This window comes from Xyrauchen texanus, chromosome 12 (assembly GCF_025860055.1).
Source record: "Xyrauchen texanus isolate HMW12.3.18 chromosome 12, RBS_HiC_50CHRs, whole genome shotgun sequence".
Lineage (NCBI taxonomy): Eukaryota > Metazoa > Chordata > Actinopteri > Cypriniformes > Catostomidae > Xyrauchen > Xyrauchen texanus.
In genome coordinates, this window is record NC_068287.1 from 38,825,936 (window position 1) to 38,840,133 (window position 14,198).

The 14,198-nt window shown below is 40.3% G+C and overlaps 1 pseudogene; it reads right to left on the bottom strand.

Moving 5' to 3' along the window:
• Positions 1 to 2,696: 2,696 nt before the first annotated feature.
• Positions 2,697 to 9,313, bottom strand: LOC127652600 (endoplasmic reticulum membrane sensor NFE2L1-like; annotated as a pseudogene).
• Between the last annotated feature and the right edge of the window lie 4,885 nt (positions 9,314 to 14,198).

Below are 14,198 nucleotides of genomic sequence, written 5' to 3' on the forward strand. Positions count from 1 at the left end.
TAATCAGCATAAGCATAGATTTTTTTCAGTTAGAGAACCAATGGCAGCGACAACTGGCCTGCCCGGAGGTGTATCATTGTAAGTCATGTATTTTGGGGAGCGTATATATAACTAGTGTTACAGGATGCTCAACACTCATAAAACTTTATTCAGACTTGATAATTTCACCTAGATCTAAGAAATGTTTCAGAGTTTGATGGACATGATGTTTAAACTAATTTATAGGACTACTGCTCAATTTCTGGTAAAACGTGGTGTTACTGAATTGTCTCTTAATCTCTTTATCATAGACAGTATGGTCAAGAATTACCAAGGCTCCCCCTTTGTTAGCACTCTGAATTACTTTAGATGTATCAGATTTAAGAGCCTCAAGTTCCAATCGTTGGACTTTAGTTAAATTATTTGTATAGCCTCTTTTGTTTAACAAGTGATGTAAAGTCTTGTTCCACCAATCTACAATAAGTATCAAGGGAAGCATTTCCATATTTAGGTGGAATAAATTAAGATTTGCCCCTGAAAGGAGTAATAGTGTGTGTATTTTGACTTACAGAGAGTCCCGGACTTCTGGAGGTATCTGTAGCAAGAAAGTCTGCTTGATGATCTGGATCCACTGAAGACTGACTAGTGCCTACCAATGTCCGAACACAAAATAATTTTTTGAGTCTTAAATTTGGAAAGAACTTGTGTAAAGGTGTTGATTCATTACAATGTCTAGTTAGTACAAAAGACAAACCTTTACCAAAGGCAGATAAACCAACATCCGAGATGGGTTTACTCAAATTGATGACATTCAACTCTTCTTCATTCTGCAAGCTTGTATATGGTTCTCTTCTTGGAGCTCCTCTTATGTCCTACATTAAATTATTTTACAAAACATTTCACATTGTAAATAAAGTTGCATAACCTATATTTTGTACACATGTACAACAATACATTACAGTAATGCAATCTATTCAAGTGGTTCTTAACTAGGGGGCCTCAACAAAATCTGACAATTATTGAAACCTCTGGAATCATGCAATTGTGATAAACTATTATAATTTATCATCACTCCTAGTTGTGGGTTTTGAAAATGATCTTGGACAGTGGTGGACCTTGGAGTCCAGACAAACAGCTCTATTTCTCTTTTATGGTGGGTCAGAAATCCTTGAAATTCACAACCTTGTTTCTCAAGGATGATTAAGCCAACATTTATCTAAGTCAATGTTAAATGCACATGGTATGAAGGTGTTCCCTATTATGATGTTGCAAACCCTGCACAATTTTAATAGACATGAGTGACATTTCTTGAAGGGCTCTGTGGAATTTACAGTTGTTTATGGCAAAAGGCCATTGTTCTGAAACTGTAAGTTAAGTATTGGATATTTATGGTTTTCATGTGAAGTGAGGCCATGCCAGTAAGCAGTTTTAAAGATACATTAAAACTAGGATTTCAAGGAATTCCTGAGAATTCTCCCATGTATCATAATTTGCTATTTGCTGCTCTTATTGGCCTTATTTGGGTCCATTTTTAACACCCAGTCCCTGTTCCAATTGATGCCATAGCCCATGCAGACCTCCTCAAAGTCCACACTTTGGCAACAAAATGCCACGTAGACTGTCGAGTCCACTCTGGAGTGTGCAATGGCAAGTCCACATCAAGTTAGAGGTCTGCAACCTGACCCGAGCCTGACAGGAACCGAGAACCCGATGGGTTTCGGGCCGGGTTCGGGCCAGTATTTCAAGTAGGGGTTTGGGTTTGTAATTAATGAAAAAATAAACAGGCCTACCGAATTTGCTACACGCACACTTTCTCATGCATGAACGGACGAGATTGGGCTGTTCACACCAAACGTGTTTTTCCCACTGTTTTCCTACCTAAACACATGTTGGACGAATGTATTTTACTGTTGTGCAGTGTCTCGCAGCATCTAGCACAGGACCGGCACTGTTTAAACACTGTGTCAAGTTAAAAAGAACTTCAAATTTTCTTGTCAAGACACCTGCGCTCTGTTTCATTCTTTGTGCTGCGTTTAAATTGTTTTTAGCACAGGTGTCACTAAGGTTAAACGTTCTGAGCAAGTTCAGGCTGTAAAGAGGGAACAGTTACATTGTTTCATATTATTCCAGATTGCTCTGCACCAAGAAAAGTTTCAGCACACAAACGATAAGTCAATGTTTTTTTCCGTTCTGCTACTGTTACAAATGTTGCCTTTATGCTTACATAAAATATAACCTATTGCAACAGTACATGTTAAGAGAAGAAATTATAAAGATAGTGAGTGATTTCGGATTGGGTTTGGGCTTATAATCTCTCCATATCTTTTGGGCCAGGTCTGGGTTTCATTTTAAGGCCTGTGCAGACCTCTACATCAAGTCCATGATTTGGGAAAAGGCTTAATTTTTTGTAGCCCAGTCTGTATTTCCCTCCTCTCCATGTATTTCTTTGCTTAATATGACTTGCCATTCAACTCTGGATCTTGAAATGAACATTATCGTCTCTATGGAACTTCAGGTTCTTGCAAGTTGTGTTACATGGATGATCCCTTGGGTTAAAACCCCTGCCTGTTGCACAGTTCCTTTGAACCATGGAAAACCAGCAGGTAGACTTCACAGCAGAGAGCATTTCTCCAGAGCCTGTTTTCACTGGGCCTTGTAATCTCATTGTCGAGCCTGCAAAACAAATGAACATTAGCTCATCATCTTAGTTCTCCATTTCACTTCTTGTCTTTTTGTCTCTTGCCAAGTTTGTGTTTGGAGTGTAAAACCGATCTGCGTTGTGAGTGAAGCAGTCCCTGTTCTTCTCTTAGTCTCTCATACACCTCTTGATACAGGCTGTTAATACATCGCTTTATTTCCCTGAGTGAGCGTGAGATCTCAGATTTTTCCCTGAGCGGTCTGACATGGTGGCGTTGCAGACCGTCTACGCTATGTTCCAATCCCTGTAAGTTATCTAGCTTCCTTCGTCGACAGTTTTGAGCGGCCATTTTGTTTTTACCCCTGCGGCGTATATCTCTGATAAGCGTGAGCTGAGCCTCATTGAGATACTCATTAAACTCATCAACAGGTAAATTTATGATACATTCACTGGGGAATGGAATGTTCATGGCACGAGCATGTTTCTCATCCCGACTTGACAGATGCTCCGGCACTTTCTCCACAAAAGGGTCATCGGATGGCTGTTTTGGAGATTTCTTCTGGCTGAAAGATTGAGGTTGGTTGTAGGTATGATCATGCCCAATGTGATCCAAATAACTTGTGTAACACATTTTGGTTTGTTCTGGCATGTAGCCACCTACAGCTCCTTCCTCTTCCTTGATATGGGTGTAGCCCACAGCCCCTTCCTCGGGCATCAAACCAGCGGATGGGCTGGAAGGTGATGAAGAACATGAGGACAATGATGAGGAAATAGAAGACATTGATCCACTTGGAAAAGTTGGGCTTTGGCTATAGTCCATGGATAAAACAGAGTCAGAATATGCTTGGTTTTGTTCCTCAAATTGGGAAAGATGTGCCTGGCTAAATCTTTCCAGAGCTAAATCCATTAGGCCAATTTCATCAACCATGGCTTCTTCCAAAAGAGGATCTAAAGGGCTTGATAGGCTTTGTTGCTCATACAAGGTAGGTATATAGGTACTGTTAATTGAACTATTAGTCCCAGGGGTCCGAAGGAGGTCTATGATATCAGAGCTCTCAAAAGCTATGTTTACATTAGAAGATGTTTCTAAAAGGTTAATGTTTTGCATGGAGTTTTCATCCATGATGCTGTTTGTACTGGGACCTTCAGAGGATCTTGACAGTGTGGCTTGATGAAGGCTAACATCCTGATGAATAAAGTTTTCCAAGGATCCAATATTTCTGTCTGACTCACTCATATTGAGGGCAGAATTGCCCATTGATTTAGCTGTATTCATGTCCTGTAAATACAAAGAAGTTAAAACTCAGATAAATAAATCATCGAAACGCTAAAAAAAAGGTTTCAAAACGCTAGTGAACTTGAAGATGGTTGCCATTGTTTACCTGTGACTCCATAATGGCCAAAACATCTTGCCATTGTTGCTCTTGGCTGAATGTGGATTCCTGTTCAGGCAACAACGGCTAAATGAAGGGCCTCTGGAACTGAAGTGTATGTTCCTCTACATTCTGAACATCGGGACCTGTCAGCTGAAAAAACCAAGACATGAGGAAAATGCTGAGCCCTTACATTTCCCATCAGGGATCCATAAACTGTCCTTTCACCCATTTCATGGCGAATGGTTGACCACTCGCTGGGCAAACTGACACAAATTCCTGTTAGGGTTTTTCAACAGGTTCTCCCATTCAGTGATGCACCCACTGAGAATCCTGGATACTTTTTTAAGGTAAGTGGAAAGAGAAACTCAAGCCACCATTATCCAATGTGTTTCAGGGGCAAGAGCGTCTGACATCAGACCAAAGTTAAAAGTGCTGGCTAATGCTAAAGATTGTTATTCACGTTGGCACTAATGATGTCCGGCTTTGCCAGTCGGAAATCAATGTAGATAATGTTAAAGAGGTGTGTGAACTTGCAAAAGCGATGTCAGGCAGTGTAATATGCTCTGGCCCCCTCCCTGCTTATCGCAGTGAAGAGATACATAGTAGATTATTGTCACTGAATGGCTGGATGTCTAAATGTTGGGAGAGGAGCATAGGCTTCATAGACAGTTAAATTAGTTTGTTTGTGTAGACCTGAACTGCTAAAGAGAGACAGACTTCATGCCTTCAGGGAAGACATTACTCTCCTCTCTAGTAAATTGTCTCATAATCTTAATAGTGTTAGTGCTAACCAGGGCCTAGGTCAGAAAGCAGACAGACTGGCTAAATCGACCATCTTCTAGCTTCACACAGGTCATATAAACTACAACACATAGAAACGGTATCACCTAGATATCATAAAGAGACTGTGTCTGTTCCCTGAACTACTAAACACAATGCCTTTAAGTCCTAAAAAATTTGTTTGATGTCAAACATGAAAATTACCACACACACACACACACAAAAAAAGATTTTCATCTAATAAAGTTTGTGATAATATCAGATCTCTTTCATCCAAAACATTAATCTTAAATGAAATTACTACAGATCATAGTTTCGATTCACTCTGTTTGACAGAAACCTGGCTTTAATCAGAATCTACTATCTCAGGTTATTGTTATAAACATGAGCTTTTCCTGAAGGGTCGGGGAAGAGGTATTGGTACAATTTACACTGATGTTCTTGGTGTTACAGTTCTTAAATGTGACATTGTTTGATAAAAGTTGAAAATCCCTGTCATATTTTGCTCTTGGCCCTATACAGACTTCCTTAGAGAATTTGCAGATTTATCTGTAAGATCTAATAGTTACTGTGGATAGAGCTTTATTAACTGGTGACTTCAATATTCACATAGATAATGAAAATTATACATTGGGATTAGCATATATTGATATCCTCAAATCTGTTGTGGTCAGACAAAGTGTGACAGGACCAACTCAATGTCATAATCATACGCTAGATTTTATTCTGTCTGGAGTTGATTTTGATAAATAGCAATTTTGTCACAGAGCGATGACATCTCGGATCATTACCTCTTGCATGTTGCGCTTAGCTGTGGTCAATAAATCTACAACACGTTATCGATCTGGTTGAAAGCATTCTTTCGACCCCTAAAGATAGCTTCACTTATAATGTTCAAGATTTGTCTCAAATAAGCATGCCAAAAAGTTCAGAAGAACTTGATATAGTCACAGAAAATATGTACACAGTCTTCTCTAGGACTGTATATAGTGCCACCCCCTTTTGAATAAAGAACGTTTTAAAGAAAAGCCCTGCCCCGTGTTTCAACGATCTTTCTCATGATCTAAAAAGAGCAGCTCGGACAATGGAATGCCATTGGAAGAGTATGGAATTAGAGGTGTTTCGCAGTGCATTGAAGGAAACTGTCTCTAGCGACAAACAGGCTCTAAAAGCTGCAAGGTCTGCATATTTTGGCAAATTTAGAAAATAACCGCAAATTTACTAATTTTTTACTAATCAAAATGAGACCATTTTGATTAGTAAAAAAGAAAATTGGATTTATGCAACCGTCTGCCACAGCACCTTAGATTAGAGTATTCCCTTACAAGCAACTTCATTCCTTCACTCTTAAAGGACAGGAAGAGCTAACAAAACTTATTAAAGTAACAAACGCAACAACATGTACAGTATGCCAGACCTTAGACCCACTAAACTACTGAAAGAAGTGTTTCCTGTAATCTCAGAACCTCTTCTCAATATAATTAACTCCTTGTATTTTTTGTGTCCAGCCTGATGTCCCAGCCCCACCGCTATGTGTTGCTGAGCGATCACTACTAACTGCAGTCTGTACCAACAAGACAGAAAGGGGCACTTTGATGATAACAGTCTGCATTACTTTAATATATTATGATGGACTTCACATATGATAAACTGCTGCCAATTCCAAACAAACAACAAGGGTAACTTCCCTGGCCACTGTCTGCACCTTGGACTTAGGATGGACTTCCCTGAAAATGAACTGCCACAAACTTCCAGCTGGACTGCAAGGCACACCTAAATGACCTTTGCTGGCATCATCTATTTCTTAGGATAGACTACACTATACATAGACAATTAATTAATGCCAACTGTAGCGTTCATTAGACAAATAAAAAAAGGATACTTCATCTATGTGCACTTCCACAGTTAATGTGGGATGGACATCAAAAACACTTAATTGTTAATCTCACAGTTCAATCAATATCTTTTAGTTGTACACATTACCCACCAGCTGGGATAGGCTCCAGCCCCCCGCGACCCTGTACACAGGATAAGCGGTTGACGATGGATGGATGGATGGACATTACCCATCAACTTGGACTTGTGGAGTGGTGGTGGTGTAGTGGTCTAAGCACATAACTGGTAATCAGAAGAACACTGGTTTGAGCCCCATAGCCACCACCATTGTGTCCTTGAGCAAGGCACTTAACTCCAGGTTGCTCCAGGGGGATTGTCCCTGCGTCTGCCAAATGCATAAATGTAAAATGTATCAGCCTGGTTTTCCCAAGGTTTGTTTTCTCCATTAACTAACATTTTATGAAGTTTTGGGATCCTTTGCCACAGTCGCCTTTGACTTGCTCACTCAATTTAAACTATTCAATGAGGACTTTAAGATATTACAGCATCATTTTCCATAAAGTTGCTTTGAAAATATGTGTGTTATGAAAAACACTATGCAAATAAAAGTGACTTGACTTTCTTCCTCTAACGTATATGTGCTGTAGGTTTTTACCTCTGGATTCTGTTCTGAGGTGAAGTTTACATTGATGAGATGCTAGCACTCTTCAATGGAAAGTGGAGTGTCCTCCCTTCCACCATACAACTAAAAGAGGAGCAAGTGAACTTTAAGAAAAGCTTTAATAAATCTCAAATCACAATGTTATCTGTCAAGGTCAGACAAAGGTGCCAATTTTGCACTGCTTTGAAATGTGGAAAGTCTTCATCAAGGTCAGCAGCAAACAGATAACTTTCATATTTATGACAGCCTATGAAGCAGCCAATAAAAGTCCACAGCAAAGCATTCAGTGCCAAGATCTACATTATACACCTTTTTATGTGGACTCAAATAGGTATTTTTGCACATTTTAAGTCCAATTCATGCCTTCACAAATTTAACACTTTGCTACAGTAAGTCTGTAAATATACTGTAACTTAACATAGTTTGCAAATCTTTATTAGATTGCAAAGTTTGTCAAAGACCTAATCGAAGAAGTCCAAAGCATTTCTATGTAGTAAAGATTCACAAGCCACGACAGTGTCCAGGGATTTTTCTATAGTATTGAATGCCTCCCTACAACCATCCAAGTGTCAAAGGGGTTTTATTTAAGTAAATATAAATGGATAAAAAATGAATATAAATATTTAACAATTATACTAATATTATATTATATTATTGTAGGTATATTCACTTGAAACATGAAGCTACCATACCTGTACATCCTCTCCAACGATTTGGTTGCAAAATGGATTTGTATTTCTCCAGCCATCCACCATAAACTCATCTTCCTCATCATCATCATCATCATCATCAAACAAGGTGAGAGGTTGGATTCCTACATTTTGCAATTGGTCCTGGTGGATGTTTTGCTGAGGTCCCTGTTCCCACAGGGAAGACGTATCATCCCCGTCCTGCAAATGCAAATTAAAGAGCAAGTCTAGTCTTTCTGACTTTCTGTCTCATGAACGTCTCACGGTCAGTAAACACAACAACATGCAACAGTTAAATAACAAATGGAGTGGAAACCCAGCCAAGTTTAATTATTTTATCCACAAGTCGTATCAAATGTTGGAAGTTGCTTAACACCCAGCTGTGCAGCAAAACGAACCGTGCCTGAGGGTGAAGATAGGGACACACACCTCCGTCCAACTCAGTACAAAATCAGAGAGCACATCCAGACAAGACATTTCTGGTATTGGGCAAGTTGTTGGGTGTGTGTTTTCAGAAATGGAATTTATATATATTGTGTAAACTCAAAAAGCACTTCATGATGGATTAAGATTGACCCATTTCAGTTTCACAACAACATTTAATATCATATAAAATAAAAAACGAAATATTGTCAAATGCCATTAAAAGCTCTAATAAATAAATCACTAATGAGAATCAACCACCCCTTGCATTGAGGGTGTTGCTAGCACCAACGTCTCAAATATTTACTTGGAACTATTATGCAAGAAACTGCAAAACAGATTTAACATGGGCAAAAATTGGTCAACCTTATCCAAAAATGTTAAATACTTTTGGCTTCATTACCTCTTTAATTAGGTCATCAAGGTCTGAAAGGTTGAGGCCTCTTGACATTTGCCCCAATGTTTCAAGGGTTTCATCAACAGCTAAGGCATATCCCAATTCTCCTCCACTTCCCAACCTCATGCTTAACTCTGAGGTATCCTCCACATTCTCAAGTTCACCATCCTCCTCAAGGAGCCTTATCTGGGCTGGAATGGACACTCCATTCTCAGGCTCACTGTGGACCAACCAGGCTTCTAACTCTGCTGCTGGCACCTGTAGACGATCAAGAGATCGTACCCAACTCAAGAGCCTGTGGGCTGTAAAGAACCCATCTATGTCTATGCTCTTTGGATGTACGTTGTATCCATCAAGGATGTTTCGAAGATTGCAGAATTGGGTCTGAGTTATAGCTAAACTTGGGCCCTGAATAATTTCGCAGAGAGGGGGCAGGTAAGGATCCACGTCCACACGCATCCCGGCCAAACTGAGAAGGATAGCCACTTGGATCAGGCCTTCGGTGAAGTACTTCTTCAGGTCCAGCATGGCCCAAACCAATGCCAAGAGCAAAAAATTCACCTAGGCTGTCTCACCTGCGATGTGACAGTGTCCTTATGTCAGAGTTTCAGAACTCTCCATAAATACACCATTTTTTCCCCAAAATCTGTAGCACAAATTCCTGAAACAGAAAAGAGTAATGTAATGTAGGAGTAATATCAAAATGTATTTAACAATTAGAACATACGAGGCAATTCCTTGGATTAATAGATACACCAAAACCTTCCAAACATGAATGAAAGCTTTTAAGTACGTTCTAATTTAAGTTTCAAGTACAAATATCAGTTTACCAAAGAATCAAAGAAAACAAAGTGTCAAAGTGTAGTTTTTTATTTATTTTAGTTTATGATAGGATGCGACAACACTCAAGAATGTGCAGGGACCGTTCATCAAAACACCACTGACTTTCTTAAATATTTCTAAACACCAGGGCTGTGGGCTATTTGAGTTATTTTATGATGTAATCAAAACTTTCCCCATGAAATAACGTTTATAAAGCAATAAAACCTACAAAGATTTTTCTTTCATTTTCTAGAATGTCACTGTCACGAACCCCGCTCCTCTGCCCCATCCCCGCATCGTCGCACACACACTCACTCCCTCGACCTCACTCCCTCGCTCCGCCCCCTCAAGCTTTTCACGCTCTTTTTGCTCGCTCGAGCCCTCACGCCCACTTTGCGCCTACTCGCTCACATGCTCGTAGGTTATCTCCCTTCCTCGAGTTTCTCACGCGCTTCCAATCCTCCTGCACATTAGTTTCACCTGCACTCGTCTCATCACCTTTCATTGTTTACACCTGCACCTTCCCCTATATATATCACCACCCTTTCGCTGCACGGGTGTTGGTTATTGTATTTAGATTCCCGTGTCTTTGCCCCCCGCTAGTCTCGTCTAGTTTTGACCCCCCTGTGATTCGTTACCCCTTAGCTTGCTAGCTCTCTTGTTCCCCTAGCTCCCCTGTTTAGTCCTTCCCGCTACTCTATTCTGATTACCCCGGCTTTGACCCTCGCTTCCCTCGACCATTCTCATTGGATTTGCCCCTTGTTGATACTTTGATTCCCCGGCTTTTGACCCTACGCTTCCCTCGACAACTCTTCACTGGATTTGCCCTTTGTACTTTCGCCTGCACTGCTTTCTTTTAATAAAGCAGTTTCTTCCGACATTGTGACTGTCTCATCTTGTGTGTGTGTTCGCTACAGTCACACACACACACACTATATGTAGTGTTTCCATGTTTTATGGGGACTTTCCATAGACATAATGGTTTTTATACTGTACAAACTTTATATTCTATCCCCTAAACCCAACCCTACCCCTAAACCTAACCCTCACAGAAAACTTTCTGCATTTTTACATTTTCAAAAAACATAATTTAGTATGATTTATAAGCTGTTTTCCTCATGGGGACCGACAAAATGTCCCCACAAGGTCAAAAATTTCGGGTTGTACTATCCTTATGGGGACATTTGGTCCCCACAAAGTGATAAATACACACTCACACACACACACACACACACACACGGGACAATACACTAACGTTAGCTTTTCCAAACATATTGTTCTGTCGTAACACAGGTGACACAATGGATTATCAGTGATGCAGACGTACACATTGAGCGGCACAGTCTTTCTGGCCACTCACAGCAAATTAAATATGGTAAAATATCTTAATCAGACATTTAAGTATTATAGTTTTTATATTAACTAAATGCGGTTAGTAGCATTCCTACTAGTGATGCATTTAAAACAGCTCGCGCATGAACTCACAATATCTGTTTTATTATTATTTATCGATCATTTAGTTAATAAAACATTACGTTACCTTGTCCGTGGGAGAGGGTGTAGTCATAAGAAGTGAGGGCAGATTATGCTGACTCAGAGAACTGTACTGTGCGCGTGTATTTATGTGATATGAGTAAGTGGTGGAAGACCTCATCTCTTCATGACGTGATTAGGCTTTCGGTTTTCAGCAAGACACACAGTTTGGAGGAAGCGTGTGCTATTTTTTCCAATGTTACCACATCACATGGTATTTATGTTCATTTTTGTGGAGGAGGGATCTTACCCTTTATTTCTCTCTCTCTGTCTGGTCATGGGACAAGCGCCACGGGATAACTGACATTGATCTAAACGATCCAGTTAAAAAAAGAATAAATGTATTATTATAAGTATTCTTATTCTTATTAGTATCATTATTATTACAGTCAGTAGCAGTAGTCGTCGTCAGGAATGAATATGTGTGCAAATAATGACAAAGAATTATATATATCAGAGCAAACCTATAAATCTATGTATATTATGTCAGTACAAAAAGTGTTGACACCAAAATAGTGGGGGGAAAAACATGTTCTTGGCTGTACTTTTCGTTTAAAGGTTCCAGAGATGAAAATGGACACCACATTCAATTATTTAGTTTGTTTTGCTTTTTCTTTTTGTAGATCATAATTATGAGATCCTAAGTTTTTTTTATGAGATTAAAAAGTCAGAATTTTGAGATAAAGTCAGAATTACCCCAGATAACATCTTCAAGATGTCTGTTTAAGAGTGTTTCATCTGAATTAACTGCATTCTAATGAACATCTGCCAAACATCTTAAAAAGATCAGATTTACAAACATTCTAAATAATAAACATCTCAAAGACATCTGCTGAATGTCTTATTTTTATTTTTTATCCCCTTTTCTTCCTTTTTGAACTGCCCTATTCCCACTACTTAGTAGGTCAGTGTGGTGGCACAGTTATCACCTTAAACCGGGTGGCGGATGCTACTCTCTGCGATCCACGCACAATTTACCACTCGCCCCATTGAGAGCGAGAACCCTAGTTGTGACAACAAGGAGGTTACCCCATGTGACTCTACCCTCCCTAGCAACCAGGCCAATTTGGTTGCTTAGAAGACCTGGCTGGAGTCACTCAGCACACCCTGAATTTGAACTCGTAACTCCAGAGATGGAAGTCTCGCTGAGCTACCCAGGCCCCCTGCTGAATGTCTTATTGACATCAGAGAGGAAACGTCTTATCAGAGGTGCAAACATCTTGTCAGAGGCGTCCTGTTGCTCTGACCCCCATAATCAGGAAATGCTTTGAGAGACTAATCAGAGATTACATCTGCTCTGTGCTGCCCACCTCACTGGACTCACTGCAGTTTGCATATCGCAACAATCACTCCACTGATGCCATTGCATCTACAATATACACTGCTCTTTCCCACCTGGAAAAAAGGAACACATGTGAGAATGTTTTTTGTAGACTACAGCTCAGCATTCAACACCATAGTGTCCTCCAAGCTTACTGAGAAACTCCAGGCTCTGGGCTTAAACAGCTCACTGTACAGCTGGATCCTGGACTTCCTGTCAAGCAGACGCCAGGTGGTCAGAATGGGCAGCAACTTCTCCTCATCACTGACCCTCAAAACTGGAGCAACGCAGGGCTGTGTTCTCAGCCCACTCCTGTATTCACTGTACTCACATGACTGTGTGGCAACACATAGCTTCAATGCCATCATTAAGTTTGCTGATGATACGACAGGTCTGATCACTGACAATGATGAAACAGCCTACAGAGAAGAGGTGCACACTCTGACATGCTGGTGTCAGGATCACAACCTCTCCCTCAACGTCAGTAAGACCAAGACCAAGGAGCTTGTGGTGGACTTCAGGAAAAAAGACAGAGAATACAGCCCCATCAACATCAATGGAGAGAGCCAGCAGCTTCAAGTTCCTCGGTGTCCACATCACTGAGGAACTCACATGGTCCGTCCACACTGAGGCCATTGTGAAGAATGCTCACCAGCGCCTCTTCTTCCTGAGATGGCTGAGGAAGTTTGGAATGAACCACCACATCCTCACACGGTTCTACACCAGTACTGTAGAAAGCATCCTGACTGACTGCATCACTGCCTGGTACAGCAATAGCACTGCACTCAACCGCAAAGCCCTGCAAAGGGTGGTGCAAACTACCAGACACTTCATCGGAGGTGAGCTTCCCTCCCTCCAGGACATATATACTAGGATTTTTATTGTATACAGTCTTCTCATTTTGGGTATACTGTATATTATTTTTTGTATACATTTATTTATTGTATGTATTTTGTACATATTGGAATATTTTGCAATAAACTGAAAATATACTGTTTCTTTGCTTATAATCAACAACCTAAAATCAATAGATTTATATATTTCCATAATTTTTATTCAATGACATCATTCACAATGCTTCATGGGGCGGCATTCACAGGGCGGCTGTGGCTCAGTTGGTAGAGTGGGTCGGCCACTAATTGCAGGATTGGTGGTTTGAATCCTGGCCCACATGACTCCACATGCCGAAGTGTCCTTGGGCAAGACACTGAACCCCAAGTTGCTCCCAATGGCAGGGTAGCACCTTGCATGGCAGCTCTGCTGCCATTGGTGTATGAATGTGTGTATGAATGGGTGAATGTGTCACAGTGTAAAGTGCTTTGAATACCGTTAAGGTTAAAAAGGTGCTATATAAGTGCAGACCATTTACCATTCATGGGACTGTAGTCCATGCCCTTGTGAAAGACAGTCTTGTACCTTTGTCTTTTTGTTGTAATTTACATCTGAGCTTGTTGGTTTGATTCATGGCTTACAAATCTTTTATGAAGGATTTTATGAAAACCCTATTCAAAACTATTTATAAAAAATACTTTCGAAAACCCAGACGGCAGAAAAAGTGTCAGGGCACTGTTGCGCTGTATTGCAGATGAGCAAACAACCTAAAAAGTACCATTTCAAAAGTAACCCTCCCAACCCTGGCTAAACATGGTAAGGGTAAATCACATTTTAGTTTAATATGAGGTAAAGAAGCACAGTTTATGATACCGGTTTGTTTTGTTTTTTTTCCTTCAGATTTTGCTGCTT